The following is a 17,451-nucleotide window of genomic DNA, read 5'->3' as shown; positions in this document are numbered from 1 at the left end:
TTGCATATTTTGAAGAAATGAGTTGATATTTGTAAAGAATTATATAGTTTGCTAGCCGCCGTAAGAGTTAATATTGTACTTTGCTATGTGGGTATTTTATAGTAGACTAACACATATGTTCATATGATTATAGATTTTGCCATTGTTGAATATTTCTAATGTACAGACATGCGTCTGATTGTTGTCAGATTGTAGTACGATGAAATTAAATATATGTGTATATACTGACGTGACGCAATGTATTGATGTCTGTATAACAATTCGCTGATACCGTGTTATTACGCCATTGTTACCGTGCAAGAAGTGTGTGGGAATTTCGATGTGTATGCATGCGTGACCGAAACAGTGACCGCTATCTGATGATTAATTGTCGATATAGTGTGAGGTGAGATTCGATAAAACATATGTTAACGCCTTGTGGTTTTTCACAGGAAGCTTTGAGGGACAGACCAGTTAAAGTTGGTCCCGTAGTCTCGGATAGAGAGACGGAGGAAAGGAGAAGAAAGGAGAAGAAGGTGAAGTTGAAGTCTGGGAGCGAAATTGGAGGAGGAGATAGTAGAGAGGGAAACGAAGACAAAGGAGGAGTTAGAGGAACGGAAAGAAGGAAGGAATCAGCGGGAAAGAAATAGATGAGTAGATGCAAGGACAGGGGGAAAATCGAACTCACACTGTAAATCACGGGATGAATTAGGCTGTCACTTGGTCGAGGGAAAGACGAGTGATTGGAAGTTATCGTTTTAAATTATCAAATTTATTAAATTGTTATTGATTGAATTTCATCTTCGTGTTCTCTATAATTTAACCGTCGGCATTGCTGACTGGGGGCTCAGAGCTGTAAATCTATCTTGTCACTAATTTAACTTTCTAACCTAACGTGCCAGGGTGGAACTTTCATCATAATTTAATTAAATTATATTGGAAGAACCCCTCCCCAATGCGTCAAAACGTCACAATGTATATGTCATAGAAAGACATTTTCTTGAAATATACACGGCATCAATATTTCTAGAGAAACATTTTTATGTTCCATAACGTTAGGAGGACTATTCAATATTTCCATATTTACTGTCAGAGACTGAGAAGTATGCATTTTTTTATTTCTATTTCTTAGTGTTTTTTTTTTTGGGCACCAGTCTTTGGTCTTTGAGCACTGTTCTTCATACCAGAAGCACGCCAATTAATCGTTGCAATGTAAATTCCATTCTTTGCTTTGACTGATCAGTTTCACAAATCAGAATACTATTTAGCTTTAATAATCCACGATTTAATATGAATTATGTGCAGTTCAAAAATATGTGATAGCGCAGGTAATATAGTTACAATCTTTTGATATGCTTACAAACAGAAAAGAGAATGAAGAACACCTTCCCCCCATCATGTTATGCTATCTCAATATTGTTGCAAACATAATTTATTCATGTTGAATAAAATAGTATGTTGGCTAATAATTACCAGTTACTTTCTTCAGTCTTTACCGAAACCTTTATATTGAGAGCGTTGACCTCAAAATTATGCCAGCACGAAGTATGAGGAAAGTGATTGGCAATCGTTCGCTATAGTTCTACTCTTTTCTCGCATCGAGAATAACCAACCATCTTACTAATATTTATTCCACATGAAAACTGTAAAATGTAATTGTAACAAAAGATAAAATAAATAATTAAATAAATAAAAAATAGAACAGATGGAAAAACGCAACACCATTTCTTCTTGCCGAAGTCAGGAATGCGTACGTAAACGTCAAAGTGATCGTAGATATTCGAAAGCCTATCATCATATATTGGGAGCCATTGATAATTAAAGTTATAATGTAATGAACATATGCAACATAAATTTAAGGAATCTAAATGGAAATTCCAAAATAGGCTTATGAAAAACACAAAAATAAATCTGTTATGTTTTAGAATTTAGTTAAAATTCTGAAAATCCGGAAATTTCTTCATAAGCCTTTCGTAGGTACGGTGTCGTATGCTTTTACACGCTTTTACCTGCATTGGCATTAGTCTGGTTGTCGTTGAGTTTACCCAACAGTCTTACATAACAGCTACACGAAGGCACAGGTAAGTTTGTGATATATCTTTGTGGACCTTGGACAGCAATACCAACGTATGTTACCTGTAGTTTTGATAATGACTTGTCTTATCTCATTCCATGAACATCACTGTTTATGAATGGAATGCTAAATTGATACAATATTTCTCAATATTCGACTTGTAATACAATATTCGACTTGTAATACAATTTTTTCTTTTAATTATAGATCATTATACATGCGCGTTTTGCATGTGACGCCATACTTATTAATACCACTGTCGTAGTTCATGTAGCTATGGTGCATACCGTCAACTACTGAGATCGCTCAATGGTGATTAAATGTTTGTTTTAATTGTTTTTATAGCAGACGATAACAAACGTGAACTGTCAGCATAAACTTGCTGGTTCTTCCATTTGTGTGCTTACAGTTGAAGTGCTGGCGCAAATGTTTAATTGGAGTTACAGTTAGCTCAGAATGAGCCTGTAAGTGCAGTAATTTTCCTTTAGGAGAATGCAAAGTTGAAACGACGCCTACATACTCGTTGTGACGAATCGGTAGACACCAGATTAACTAGTCATGAGTTGTATCATACTGGACGATGAAAAGTCGTGCATAATTAGAGGCATGATTATGGCACCGAAGGTCAATCGGGTCAAACTCAGTGTCAAAGTTCATCCACACACTCTGTGTTAATATTATGTTACGTGTTTAGGCTCGAGTAAACAGTAATTAAAGAAAGGGTGAAAACAAAAAGCTTTGAAAAAATTTAACAAAATTTATTTCCCTAAAGAAGAAAAAAAAAATAAATTTAAAAATGAAAAAATAAAAACTTAGTTTTAAGATTCAAATCCAAAATTAATCCTAGAATAATCGACGAATACAGTTTTAGAAGTCCTAATAATGAAATGTTCTCATGAATTCAAGTTCGAGTCCCCAAGAAGAATCCACACAAACACACAAGAAATATCACAACAGTGTTGGAAATCCGAATAAAATTTTTGAGAAATATCTTTGTTCAAGAATTCTGTATGTGAACACATATATTTGCAGAAATAATGAATCCTTTTGAATCCAAATGATTCGAATAAACATTAAAATAACTCCAAACTGACACAACAAAAGAACACATTGACATCAAGTGGCTTAAGCCCAGACTGAGATTATTTCTGTAAAACAATGGTTATACTGTAATTTTGAGACTCAGAATAGGTACGCGTATGAAGGTTACGTGATCATGTTTACATCACGTACTCTCAACATGGCCCTGACAAAAGTCTATCATTTTACTCTATGAACAAAATAAAAAAGTTGTTTACTTCACAACAACTATTTACAAGCCTAGGGTCACGTATTAAATACAGACTCGATCTCACTCTTATTATTCCCACAAAAAATAAATAAAAAAAGAACTTGTTCACGTGTCTGTTACTAATTTTGAATTAATGTCGGGAACTAGGCCAGCTTTAAGTGTTTACAAATGAACAGTCAGGGTCAAACTACTTTCTGGAAATAATTTCCAAATCGCGTAAACAAGATTAAATTATAGTATCATTAATAGAATACAAATTATGAAAGCTGACAAACAAACAATAAGATTAAATAAATATAAATTAAATCAGATATACGTAACAATTAGCTGTTCCAGACATAACCAAGATGTGCAGATGTATCATCAGCTTCACAGTATCATTCTTTGCAAAGCCAGTGTATGACAGTAGATACAAAACTTAACAGGGCTATCATTTTTGTGCGAGTGGAACTAACTGCACTCATAGAAACTCCTCTCATATAGAAGATAGGTTTGAAGTATTCAGCCAATCAATCAGAGAAATTTATTTATGCATCGAGAGAGTTAGCAGCTTGGAGCATCCTGTTCTTGTGAACACAGCTTGAGAAGCTCAAGCTTAATGAAGAACATTGCCATTCAAATTGGGCCAGAGTAGATACGGCCTTTTCTTCAGGCACATTAGCAAGTACTTTTCCTTCTCCTAATGAACCAAGAGGTTCTGGGTACGTATTCAACCAAAGACCACATATCTCTCATGGCTTTGTTTCTGCCACAGCCAATCCGAGTTTAAACGCAGACAATATAAACGATGGTTCCCTTGTAGTACATATCAATAATTCGCACTATCTAATTCAAAGACTTACAGTTAAGCAGTCACTGGCCAAGATACTCAAGCATAAAAAAATGTAGATTTAGAAAGGAAATATTACTCGAGTTGCAGTTCCTAACAGTGCCCAGGGCCTAAATAGTCTTTTCCATTCAAGTTTATTGACAATGTCGTGGGCAAACTGCTGAATTATTCTCTGAGTATATTGAAATCTAATATTACAACTATTGAAATCTAAAACATATTGAACGCCCAATTTATTGCTACTGAGAAAAAAGCTTTCAACCCTGAATGTCATCACGGTTTATTTTATACATTATTTCAGACTGTTATTACTCACATAATATGATTGTCAACCTGTAAACAAATATAACAACAACAGTGTGATTCCAAGACGAATTTATAACAGATTTATGGTGCTAAAATGCGCACTATATGGTGTAATATTATAGCTTTGGATTCATATTGCATTTAGCAATGAGCTGCTTGATACTACAAAAACACTTCTGTCTGGGAGGGTTCGAGTGTCGGATTCGGCCAATGTGGGTATGTGAGAAAGCTTGCCAGTAGCTTCTCGAGGGCGGCGGTTCTTCCCGGGGTTTTCCCTAGTTCTTCCTTCACCATTAATACTGGCCGCCATGCATAGCCTATCGTGTGCTGAAAAATAACGTTAAACCCCACAGCAACAACAACTTGAACAATGTGCAAGTTTAGCTTTGTATTTTTCGACAATCTCTGCTCTTTTTAATAAGTAGGCATATTTAGGTTAATACAGATACGCTTTGAGTGCTTTATAAAGCGAGAATGAAGTCGCATACAATTGTGAAAATAATAGGAGTGTTTTTAATGAAAGATTACTTGGATGTAAAAGCTAACACAGACATTGTTTCTTGGGATCTGGGGGTATTCAAGAAACAGAATTATATATAAACTTTTGGCACTGCTGCGTCTAAGTTCAAAAATGTACTCTAGATTTAAACTGGAGTTAATTAGTATAGATTAAATCCAGTCAGAGTGAAGATCTTGTGTGGAACTAGTGTATTACCCAGCGCAGTGTATTGTTGTGAAACCTGTTGTAGCCAATGCTCATATTAAAGAAGTGTCTTCGTTTTGTGCATTAAACACATACCAAGATAATTAGGGACTGATGGTGTGGAACTGATGGTGTGCAGAGTCTACTGGGCGATTTTTCCAATGAATGGTCCAAGGTGTTCAACTTTGCATATCATTCCGATCTTACATTTGTCCTCGTTGGTTTGAGTCTCGGCTCATCAAACGTGAGGATGTAAGAACGCTTGCCAGTAGCTATCCATGGGTCGGTTGTTCATTTCGGGGGCTTCTTCCACCAAATATAATAGCTGGCACAAAGCCACAAATTTACTTCTGTGTCTCTCAAATATTGCTTTCAAGTAGACAAATTATATAAGAAACGTTCGACTGTTGGCCGCTTTCTAACTTACTTTGATCCTCATGTTATTATTTAAACTTTCTGCTGTGAGCTTACTGATGTTAGCTTGTGTAGGTTTATCCTTCGGCTCATTTTGCATCATCAAATTGAAGAAGCGATTATTCATATTTAACATACCTAATGGTATAAATATTCTCGCTTATTATCTTGCTGGATGTGCAGATTTTACTCAGATTTGTTAAGATGTCATTGAGAATTAAATATATTCTTCTGTGAAATTGCTGTTAAGTTTAAGTCTGTTCATAACTTCATTCTATATGTTTTCATATGACTGACTGTAACGCGGAGGAAATAAAGATATCAAGATATAAGTCAATTTCAGCAGTCGCTTATGTCAGCTTGACAACACAGTTAGCCCCAGAAAGAATGAATGTAAATACACACTTCATCATTCCATGTTGTACAGATTAAGTTACAAATGAATGATTGTTTTATGCTACAAAGTGCAGAGCAAACAAGGGGAAAATATTTATCCCTGGATCCATCTGAAGGGAAGGTGTCAATATGAAGCGAGGCTGTTGAGGAAGATTTAATTATTTATCTAAAACATATCTGAGAGCAATGATTTGTCACCATCTGGGATTAGACTTTAAAACCCATGTCATATGCTCCCCTACATACTCTCTCTCTCTCTCGCACACACACACACACACTCGCGCACACACCTATAGGTTTTATGAATAATCACATTTCCAAATATAATCAGCTTTATCCTTTTTACGTATTTTGTTACGTATCCTGAACGAATATATATATATATATATATATATATATATATATATATATATATATATATATATATATATATATATATATATATATATATATATATATATATATATATATATAATTTATTTATATTTGATTTAATTAAATTGTTTGTTTCTATTCCTTTACATTCTATTGTAATGTAATATTGTCTATTGGACTTGACTTTTTTAGAATTAAGTTCAGTACTGTTTGACCTGCCTTTTTTAATTTTCATTGGTAAAAACCTAATTAGAGAAACACTGTAGCTAGTTTCTGACATTGATTTAGAACCAGTGACAGTTTTAGTAAACAACCTTTTATATTTTTTAAAACTCTTTCTCAGAGTAAGAATTATTAAGTTAAGTCATGGCCATAACTGGAGTACGTGATATTCATCATGTAGAAAACCTCCATTTCTAGAAGGTTGACCCCCATCAGGGAGTCTGTTTTACGTCTTCGTTGGACTTATTACTGATGTAATGAGAAAGTATTGTTATTCGTGCCTTAACACTTGAGATGTTAAGATGTTTATGTTGTGTCCAGCATGAGCTAATTATTTTATTTCTTCAAATTGTTTTGAATTCAGGTGATTCTTTTCCCTGGAAATACTAGTGCCCTAAATTAATTCTTGGACGAAAACATTCACCGATATTTATACAAAATTCAAAACTGGAATAATATTTTCTGTGATTCAACAAGAACTGTTGACATAACAGCACTTCGCAGGTTGCAGCAGACGTCATCGTATTCCATTTTGGACTTCATCGAGATTAGAACTAGTTTCATTCAGGACTTTTTATTACTAGAACTTCTATTTTTTAATTCTCAGATTTTTTTGATTAGTAAAACGGTACGTTTTTTTTCTTCTCAGTTTACACTTGATATTCTTGGAAATTAATTATTTGTTAAATTTTACAAATTTATTGTGATCACAATTTTCTGTTATATATATTTAGTCATTAGACAGAATCGCCTAAATCTCCTCTGAAAAAAATGAATAGGCTAGTCGCTAAGATCAAGGCTATTCAAACCTAACACTAATGAAACTCGAGGTCAGATCTTTCCTCGTCGTCACCGCACATAAGAAGCCAGCTGCTGACAAGAGTACAGGATACTCCCTAGAGGTCTACATATGTTCATTCCTGGCGTACTCAAGCTAAGTTTGGTGCAGAGTATATAACAATGACTGTCTATGTGTTACAGACGCAATAAGTGGAAAACGAAATTTGTGAAATGAGTTGTATCAGGCAGCTATAGGGAGATACGACCAATGATGAGTCCGACAGCGATCTCAGTGATAATGAGAACTATTCTTTATTTCTGGTTTGAGTGAAGTGCAACTACAGTTTTATTGTACAATTAACTAGATTCAGTGCAAAAATGGTCACGAAAATTCGACAATGCAAATTTGCCCAATTTTCCTGATCCAGATATTGCGAAAGTATCTGTATTCCTGATCATGAGGGTTTTAAAAAAAATACTGTTTTTTGTTTACTGGGTAGATATATCGATAAGAGTGTCGCTTATTCATTCTTGAAATAAGTACAATTAAAACCATAATGGAACTCATCCACCTGTTCTTGTCTTGCAAAGCGTCCCAGAACTATCAATATTAAAAAAAAAACTACCAACTTTGATGCGAGGTTTTGGCATCCGACAATTAAAACTACAAAAATATGATAGCATGCCTGATCATCGAGTATGAATAACATGCAAAACTAATTGTTAACATATATAGTTGATAACTTTCGATATAGTTGAAAGTTTATCTTTCTATCATTGTACAAAAATAGCGTGAAAATTTCGGAGAGACCCAAACTTACGAGCAGGTCTCTTATTACGCCGTAAATTTCTCCTGCGGTCATTTCTGGTAAAACAGTCTTCTTATGAAGGACGTTCAACAATTGCACTCGGACATAATGCAGATTTAATGTATATTAAGTAGAATTGTATGTCTCCTGTACATTTACACCGAAGTTTTACCTGCTTTTCTTTATACCTGTTTCTCTTGTTACGAATCGGAATAAACAACCCATGCAGCATAACGTATTTGTGCCCTGAAAGAACCACACCAATTGAAAGAGAATGTCACTCGTATGTGCTTTTGGAAAAGAGTCGGTTGTTGCTACGACTCTTAAATATATTTAAGTTTTACAGAGTCAATTTTTCATATTGTTGCGATATTAATTTTAGAAGAAAATATAATACCCACTATAGCGACGTATCCTCAGTATCAAACAACAAGGAACACATAACATAATTATATATATATATATATATATATATATATATATATATATATATATATATATATATATATATATATATATATATATATACAGCATGTAGCTATCAGTGTGACACGAGGTTCAAAACAGATAATAGTTATATTTGTATGGCGCTTGCCTATCACTCACAAAGACACAGTTCCATTACCACATAGGGGATTATGCTTTTCTGTTAGACTGTTTAAGTTGACTTGTAAGTTGTGTTACGATTATGTGGTCACAAACTAAGTAACGGAAAGAAGCAAAACCAACAAGTTTTGTAAAACTTAACAAAGAATTTAATTGTCAAAGTCAGAAATGTAGGAACTCACAGTATTTTGATAGGAATATAGAATTATTATGAGAAAGTTCTATGAATGTCCTTAATTATCAAGATGGTCTAATAATTTACACCTCACCATTCACTTCCATTTTTTTCTAAATGTATTCGACACAACTTCCCTTCGATCCCATCCTCTTGCCAAATTTATTCGTACACTGTCTGGACTAGTGCGTTCACATTTGTTAGTCTCGAAGAAGTTCTACAGGCGTGTACTTTGACAGTACATATATTTCGACAAGGATTCAATCACATTCCTCGTGAAAGGCGACGTTGGTTTGCAAAGCATAAGATGAGTCCTAATGCCGTAGACTGAGGTAAAAGCAAAATTCACAAAACGCACAATGCAAATAAAAAGACGGAGACGAAAGTGGCAGTCCGTTCACACGCCACATCCTCTTCTGTTAAGAAGAAAACCGTAACGACCAATTTATCCTCAAGAACGAGGGGTACTGCATTCTAGAACATGCACGTACTGACGGAAACCTCGACCAGTATTTCACCACACCGACATCTGCTACCGTCTCCTCCTCTTCTATACTAGTGATGATGTCAGCTAAACTTGATGTGAGCCAAGTATTATTATATCAGATGAAGAAATGAAAATCCATCTCTAAAGAGACTGCTACTTCTCCGTTCTCGTTATCTTCCGTTCTGACTGATGCTGCGGATATAACGATTGATCCCTTAAGACAAAAGTGCAAGACATAGCATGAATACTACAAAGCACTGAATCCAAACAAGAACGGACACGATTTAGTTCTCTGACAACACATTGTCGTCAGGTGGTACCCAAAGTCAAGTTGGTACGACGTACGACAACCACTTGAGATGAATCCTAATGCAGCAAAAGAAGTACTGAACAAGAATCACGTTAGTTCTTCTAAATAGGATTTCTTCTTCCAAGAGTATCCAGTTACAGCATCGACATCAATAAATGTCTACAAAAATAAAAGGAAAGAAAAAGTCATATCCTTCCTCGTTTAGATAAACATTGGGATTTTTGTCTATACTTACCAAAGACAATGCCCTATGCGAAAGAAAAAGAAATCATTCAAAAAGCACACATTTGAGTATTATTTTAATATATCGAACGGAAAGGCTCATTTTACTGAAACATTGAGATAGCGATTAGATAACATCGTCACATTCTTTGAAAACTTGTAAGAAAGAAAAATCCAATCAATCAAAAGAAAAAGGTGATCGTTCAAGGAGGATGATTTCTTCTTATACTGGTAGATATCTCTGTTAAAAGCCTATATTCTCTTGTTAGGATTGGTCGCTGGATCTCTTTCATGAAGACTGAATGATCAACATACAAAGACAGACCTTTCAAGATCTTCACACTCGTACACCTGGACTTTATGGAAGGTCGAACATTGACTTTGGACAAGATTGCCAAATCTAACGTGAATGATTTCAGGAATGTCATTAAATCTGACTCCCCGCCAAATTACCCCACACAACAGAAGCTACCAAAAACGACACATAGAGGCACTGCGATGGAGATGAAAGAGAAAGGCGAATAATTCAAAGAGTTTTAAATATACCTGCTCAAACACCCAAGTTGGCACATCGCACATCGCACAACAAGTACTGGCTGGATCAAAATGTTCACATGAACGCCTTTGGCAGGAAAAGAGAAAAAGTAAGAAGTGAGGTAACAAGTTGATTCGAGATTTTGGTTTTGTCTTTTTTTAGGGCGGCCGGTTTCTTTTAGGACAGCATGATACCCCAGATCTGCATTCTATGATCTAGCATAGTAAACTTAACAAGGAATAAAATGTGTTCGAGTATAAACTGGAGACTCCATGAAGTCACAATCCGTGCAAAGGAGGTAAAGCATCTCTTGGACTTAATTTGGTAAACATAACCCAATTCTACCATAAAATGACAAAGAACTGATAAATAAGACATGAACGATGAAAATGAAAGGGAGCAAATAGATTGGGAGGGAATAAAACCCTGACAACTGTTTCTCAATGAGAACGGCATTAGCAACAATAGCAGCAGCAAAAACAAAGCATGAATACACCTTTATATGAGAAGAGGAGAATTTGGAAAGCAAAGCTATCTTTTTCTATTAATCCGTGTTGTGGAGACATATGGAATATGAGCTGTCCCATTCGCAGAGTCCTGTCCTGGAGGTGCAGCAACCTGTATGTCTCAAGAATATATTTGTTGATAACGTTTGCGTTATAATGTTTTGTATGTGACTGTCTTTGTCTATGGTTTGGTCTCCCAAAACACAACTTAAACTCCTTCTTCCAGTGTCATGAGTGATTATATTTAAGTATAATAATATATTTGTGCTAGGACTCCTACTTCTTCCCTTTTCATCATTGAATTGGTGTGGGTTGCTAGAGAGATGGCTATGGAGGTCAGGTTGTGCCTAGTCGGTTGCGGTTAGAAAATAAGGTTTTATACCTTAGTATCAACCATAATGAACGAACAGACCACGCACAATATAAAATACCCAAAAGTACATTAGTAAAGCCAGTTTCATGTTCAATAAGAAGCATGACTTAGATCTGTATATAATATGTACTTTACCTCACGAAGGTTTGTAATGTAGATATGTAATTTGAAATGCATAAGTCCCTGACAAAGGTTTAGACTCCTAAGGAATAAATGCCACTTGTAAAATTATTTATGCTGCACTCATAAACGAGCGTTTTATTAGCGACAATCTGGAGAAAAAAAACCCAAAATAAAACAAGAGTCTCTCTGCTGTCCGAAAACAACTAGTACTATTTTTTGCAATTTGGATTTTTATTACTTCTTGGTCAGAGCCTCTATCTCCCATGACTTTTATCTATTTTAGTAAGTAAGCCACACACGTTGTACAACCCGTGCATTAAATAGTCCACGAATGTAAAATGCCAAACTACATTCATACAGTGACGCAGACCTGTGACCGGCTAACCTGACTATGACAACTTGTTTGTTTTAAAACTTGTCTTTTCTTGTCTGTAAACCCGCACGGTTCCTAATTTGTGCTCGGGGTTGTTTTGTGAATTTCAATTTCAGACTAGACTGTCTCGAATTCGGCTACGCTAATTATTTGTATCTTCGATTGCCGCTGAACACAGTTTACTGTTCATCTTGAGATTGCTTTGTGCCGCGGCAAGCATTTCTAAACAAACGAGTATTCGTGAAAGTAATCCTTTCGAAATTAATTTTATAGCACCACCAGAGACATCCGTTACTGTGTATATATCCCCAACAAAAATTTCGATTGGTGCACCAACAATAGTTGTTGCGGTGAGTCCTGTCATACCAAGATCAACAGTTGTTGCTGCGCCAAGCCCACAAATAGCATCTACAACCAAATACACACGTTTGTATTTCACGATCAATGCGGTTCTTTTGATGATTTCATCTCGAAGCTGTTGCTCGGCTTCAGTTATTTTTTTCATGTCGTTTACATTGAGGGTTCATCACAGTTCTTCTATTACTTAAATGCATAGAATAATTGCACGATTGGCATTCCCTGTTTTGACTCATCACACCCAGGTGTAATACGCATACGCACTTCTGAGATATTAACTTATTTTTCTGGCACAGATATCATTTAGTTAAAAAATTCTGCCTGATGAAGATTTAAAGTCTCAAAAAGTCTACGTTCTGGTAGCTAGCACCCTATTCATTAAAAATATACTGGTTGCACCTGTGCCTGGTGTATTAAATGTTGTTTTCGTCTTCGCCTAATAACTGTTAATCGGACGAGGGTGTCCTTGTGGAATAACAGTCGATATTTGTTTGGTCTCATTTGAGTAAATGTTCGTGTAACAAATTCATTGTTCAATATGACCGGGGTGAATACAGCGGTTAATTCTACTTGATTCTTCTAGAAACAATCCCTGGGTATTTTTGCACTTGGGGGTGCAGTCAATGCTTGGGCGTTTTCACGAGCTAATGTGATTACTCCAAGTTGGCCTCGACTTGTTTTTGGAATATCAGAAAGGCCACAGATGTTGAAGTAGCCTTAAGGATAGATGTGTAATGCTTCATAATGAATTTCGTCTTCAACAATTAATGATGTTGCTATTGTATATACGAAAGATTTAATACTGGTGCCAAGATCGTTACTCGTGGACCAGCTTATCATTTAGCAATCGTATTAAGTGACTCATCTTGATAATAGTTGGATATGATAAATAAATATGATCCAGACTAGCATGTTGTTAAGATTATAAGTTTGAGTTTATCAAGAACATTTGGATTATCAAACACATTTCGGCCAGTTGTTGTTGAACACTCCGGTGGTATTTTCCCTTCAGTGGTCGCTAATATGTATGTTGTAAACAAAGTTACTACTTGTGTTGTGGGCACGTTAGCGATTTGTTATCCACGTATTATTTTGTTGTACCATCAGCATCATCAACATATTCTTTGATATAAGCAACCGATATTCCGCTGTATCTCATTCCACCGTTTTCAGCCATGTTCTTTTAACTTGACAATAATAACTTGAATGTCGAGGTTAGACAATTGAAACTCAACAGTTTGATGTTAAAAATAAAGCTCACCTGGAACGATACGAGCAAGAACTGGGCTGGCTAATTTAGTCAGATACGCTTTGGTGGCAAATCGGCTCAGATCCACATGAGCACCGTGTCGTCGGGCTGAGTAACATCCGTTAATGTTTTAATGTGCAATCAACCAGTGCTTGAGGTGTTCGTGGAGAGGAAACGTTTCTTCTCGCAAGTGCATGCAACTCTTCAACAACAAGATGACCGCATATGGGTCCATCCATGCGAGTTTGTACTGGTATAGTCGAATGTAACCTTGGTTACTGTTCACCGTTTTTCATTAATAACCAACAATTTCAAATAATGTCTCAAGTAAATACGAAACAAATGATGCAGAGGTGTTAACACGTATGGAAACCAAAGAATGCCAGTCATTGTTGTCAAATCCAGTTTGAAATACAGGTTTGAAGTGTACATGGCACAATCGATGCAAGTTAACGCATAAGGACACGACGCAACAGCGCGTGAAATATTTCGTCATCGCGAGTAAATCAAGATTGGATAAAGGCGTGAACTTTAAAGTCTTGTTCCGGGTAAACAAATACATCTTTCCGATGATATTCGAGGACTCATTGTGTGTAATCGAAGGCATTTTCCTTTTTTATTCGAATATGACCGCTAATTGCCTTTTTCAAAGCCACACCTGATGCAGTTCCGACAGCCCATAACTACGCAGCTTTTGCAACCGCTAGAGCCACTGTTGTTAACAAGGCTGGAGTCGTTGTATGGGACAGAAATATTCTACCAGTCTTTTGCATTTGTGCCACCTTTGAATATATAACTTTAATGTCGCCGAGGTGTTATTGTTTTTGGCCGCATTAAGCTGTGCGAGTTGCGTGTGGGTCAATCACACATGGATATTTCAATTCAATGTTTTTGGAGAAAGTTGCAATGTGACCCCACAATTGTTTTTTATTGCATATTTTATATTCCCCATCTGATTTTCACTAAAGTCGTCCTTCATTTCTTGATAAGACGTTATTATTTAGATATATAACAGATTTAATTAACAGTTATTCACGTTAATCGAGGACGCTCATTCAACCACCAGCACCCTCCAACAAAAAGAGTCTTATCAGAAAGAATCACAGCATAATATAGGTAACTACCAGCTGTAACTGCACCAACACGTGCATAAAAATACATATCAAGAAAGGTTTGCATGAACATCTCCAGGTGTTTTAGTGCAAAGTAATGAATAGGGTAAAGCGTATTTAAGACTTGTAAGGAAACTAGTGTCTATGTTTTGATGTCGGTACATATACGACCACAGATATGCAATAAGATTTTCGTCATACTTATGCCGAATTTCTTCAGAAGGTTCTTGATCACCTTGGATTCAGTAACATATCGACGCCAGATTGCGTTTCGCCACCGTCAGTGATAAAGGTAAACAATACGGTGACAATAGATGTTTTGAATCGACGATTTTATTAGCCATATATACGGCTGGTGACAATAAAGACAAACCTCGAAAATACAAGTAACTCAATTTTGGTAATATAAAATATTCTGTACAGGATATCAAGTCCACACTGATCAAATTTAATACACTTTAGCCAGGTACTGCATTTGTTAACATTAGAATTGGTGAAAAACAGAGAATATATTTTTCCAATATACTACTTTTGCAGTACATAAACATAATCATGTTATTATTCAAAATATCCAACTTTATTTACAAAATAAGAATTTCCGCAATCAGAGTGTTTTTTAAAATTATATATATTTATGATATTATAAAAAAAGGCATTTTATAAAAATTCTTTCAAAATTTAAAAGTTAGAATACTCTCCTGGTTAACTGCGCCGAGTCCTCAAGGCTGGATTTAAAAAAAAAAAAACATTTGAAAGAGAATATATATATATATATATATATATATATATATATATATATATATATATATATATATATATATATATATATATATATATCGAGAACTAAAATTCCAAAATACAAAAAAAAACCCAATAAAGTTTAAGATATATTATAGACATTTGAAACAATATAATTTTTATATTCAAACATGTTTGACGATTGTAACGTACTTCTATTACTACGCATTTCTTATTTTCTTTGTTTTTATGTTCTTTAAATCCTGTTTTAATTATATTTTGATCACATGAGCTGAAAATATTTAAGGATACCTACTGTAACACATTGTGTGTGTGTGTGTGTGTGTGGGGAGTAATTATCATTCCTATGATATTAGCAGTGGGCCGATATTGAGTACATTTTCCTACTGCATACAAAATATCAATAAATATAAACAAGTGCACACAGTGAGGTAAAAATGCTTACAAGGAGTGGCGTCAGAATTGGATAATAATCAAAACAAGGAAAGTTAAAAATTTAGTTCTGTGCTAGATATACCATAATGACAATGAAATCAGTGCATATCAATTGCAATCAAACTACGACATGAGTATATAGGAGTATGTAAGAATATGGAGGAGTATGTAGGAGACATAAATGCATTTACATTAGTCTGAGAACAATATAGTGAAAATATCATTATAATCGCAAAACCCATTCGGTGTGGTTGAGTGCAACCGTTAAATGGACTGTTTTACTGGAGCTACCTTTGACGCTTAGAAAAGAATGTATGGCCTTGATCGTTTCAAATAGATATGACTCAGAATTAGGCCGTATGTTGGCCGAATAGGTTCCAATGTATTTTGAGAGCTAATGATGTGATGTGATGTGTTTTGGATTTTTAACGTAGCTTTGACACTTTTTCAGTCAAATCACTACAATGTCTGCAATGTGGCGGTTTATAGTGATGTCGATCGATCGATCACTCCCTCCCTCACTAACGCACTCGCTCGCTCACTCGCTCAATCAAGCAATCAATTAATTGGTCAATCTCTCAATCAATCAGTCGAGTGCTTTGTTACTGTTACTTTTAGATCTTATGCAAATAAGTCTTATTTGTGATGTGATGTGATGTGATTTTGGATTTTTAACGTAGCTTTAACACTTTTTCAGTCATATCACTACGATGTCTGCAATGTGGCAGCTTATAGTGATGTCTAGCACTGGGGCATCATGCCGCAGACATGTAGCATGATGTCCCACCCAGTCAAATTATTCTGACACCAGGTCAACCAGTCCTAACACTAACCGCTTAATGCTGAGCGCTAAGCGAAGCAGCTGTTAGTACCATTTTTCTAAGTCTTATATATGACTCGGCCGGGGATCGAACCCACAACCTCCCGCATCCGAGGCGGACGCTCTAACCACTAGGCTACAAGAGCGGTCGAGAGCTATAGCAAGATTTACACATGTCTAGCGATGGCTCCGACACCTTGACTATTTTATCATTTCAGGATACATATGTGACGAAAACCTCTACAATATCAATTAATGTTACCAAACCAGTCAAGGAAGCACCTCTTCTGGCTCGTTTGAAGGCATACAAGCCGTTTCTATGGCGTTATTACCGAACCAAGAGACCATAAGATACATATATATATACGACTATCATGAAGATTTGTGACACAAATCTCATTGACGTTGAGCTGATTAAAAAACTCACCTCACTGACACAATCAACTTCATTGGGCTGATAAAAAGTCCGCATCAACATCAATATGTTTGAGACGACCAGGCTGAAATTACACTTCTCCCTAAGATGGGTAAATACGGTGAGATTTTGTTATGTGTTAGTACCAAAAGACGCATACTATTGTTTCATATTTCAGCACGGAAGGCTTAAATAAAAAGCTCAGTCTATGGAATGCAAGGATAGGTCAATAGTTTCAGTCACATTCTCTGCAGGACACACGGTACTAATTATACGGAAGAACTGTGAACCAGTCAATAAATAAACAATTATTTTAATAACAAGAATAAGCCACTAATAAGTACAATACAACACAGCAACATGTAATGCAGATGCAATTTAACTACAGATATTGGTACCACATAAAATGCTATTGC

General features: G+C 35.6%; 1 protein-coding gene across 1 annotated transcript in view; it reads left to right on the top strand.

The window, feature by feature from the left end:
* The first annotated feature begins 2,004 nt into the window (after positions 1-2,004).
* LOC149807559 (uncharacterized) overlaps positions 2,005-17,451 on the top strand; it is a 108,293-nt gene continuing 92,846 nt past the window's right edge. The window contains exon 1 of the mRNA XM_089967784.1: positions 2,005-2,060. The gene's annotated coding sequence lies outside the window, so the exon portion shown is untranslated. The remainder of the gene's footprint in view (positions 2,061-17,451) is intronic.

The sequence above is a fragment of the Sinohyriopsis cumingii genome, chromosome 1 (genome assembly GCF_028554795.1).
Source record: "Sinohyriopsis cumingii isolate HCF-2022 chromosome 1, ASM2855479v2, whole genome shotgun sequence".
NCBI lineage: Eukaryota > Metazoa > Mollusca > Bivalvia > Unionida > Unionidae > Sinohyriopsis > Sinohyriopsis cumingii.
The sequence above is the reverse complement of the archived record's forward strand: the minus strand, read 5'-3'. Positions and strand labels throughout refer to the sequence as shown.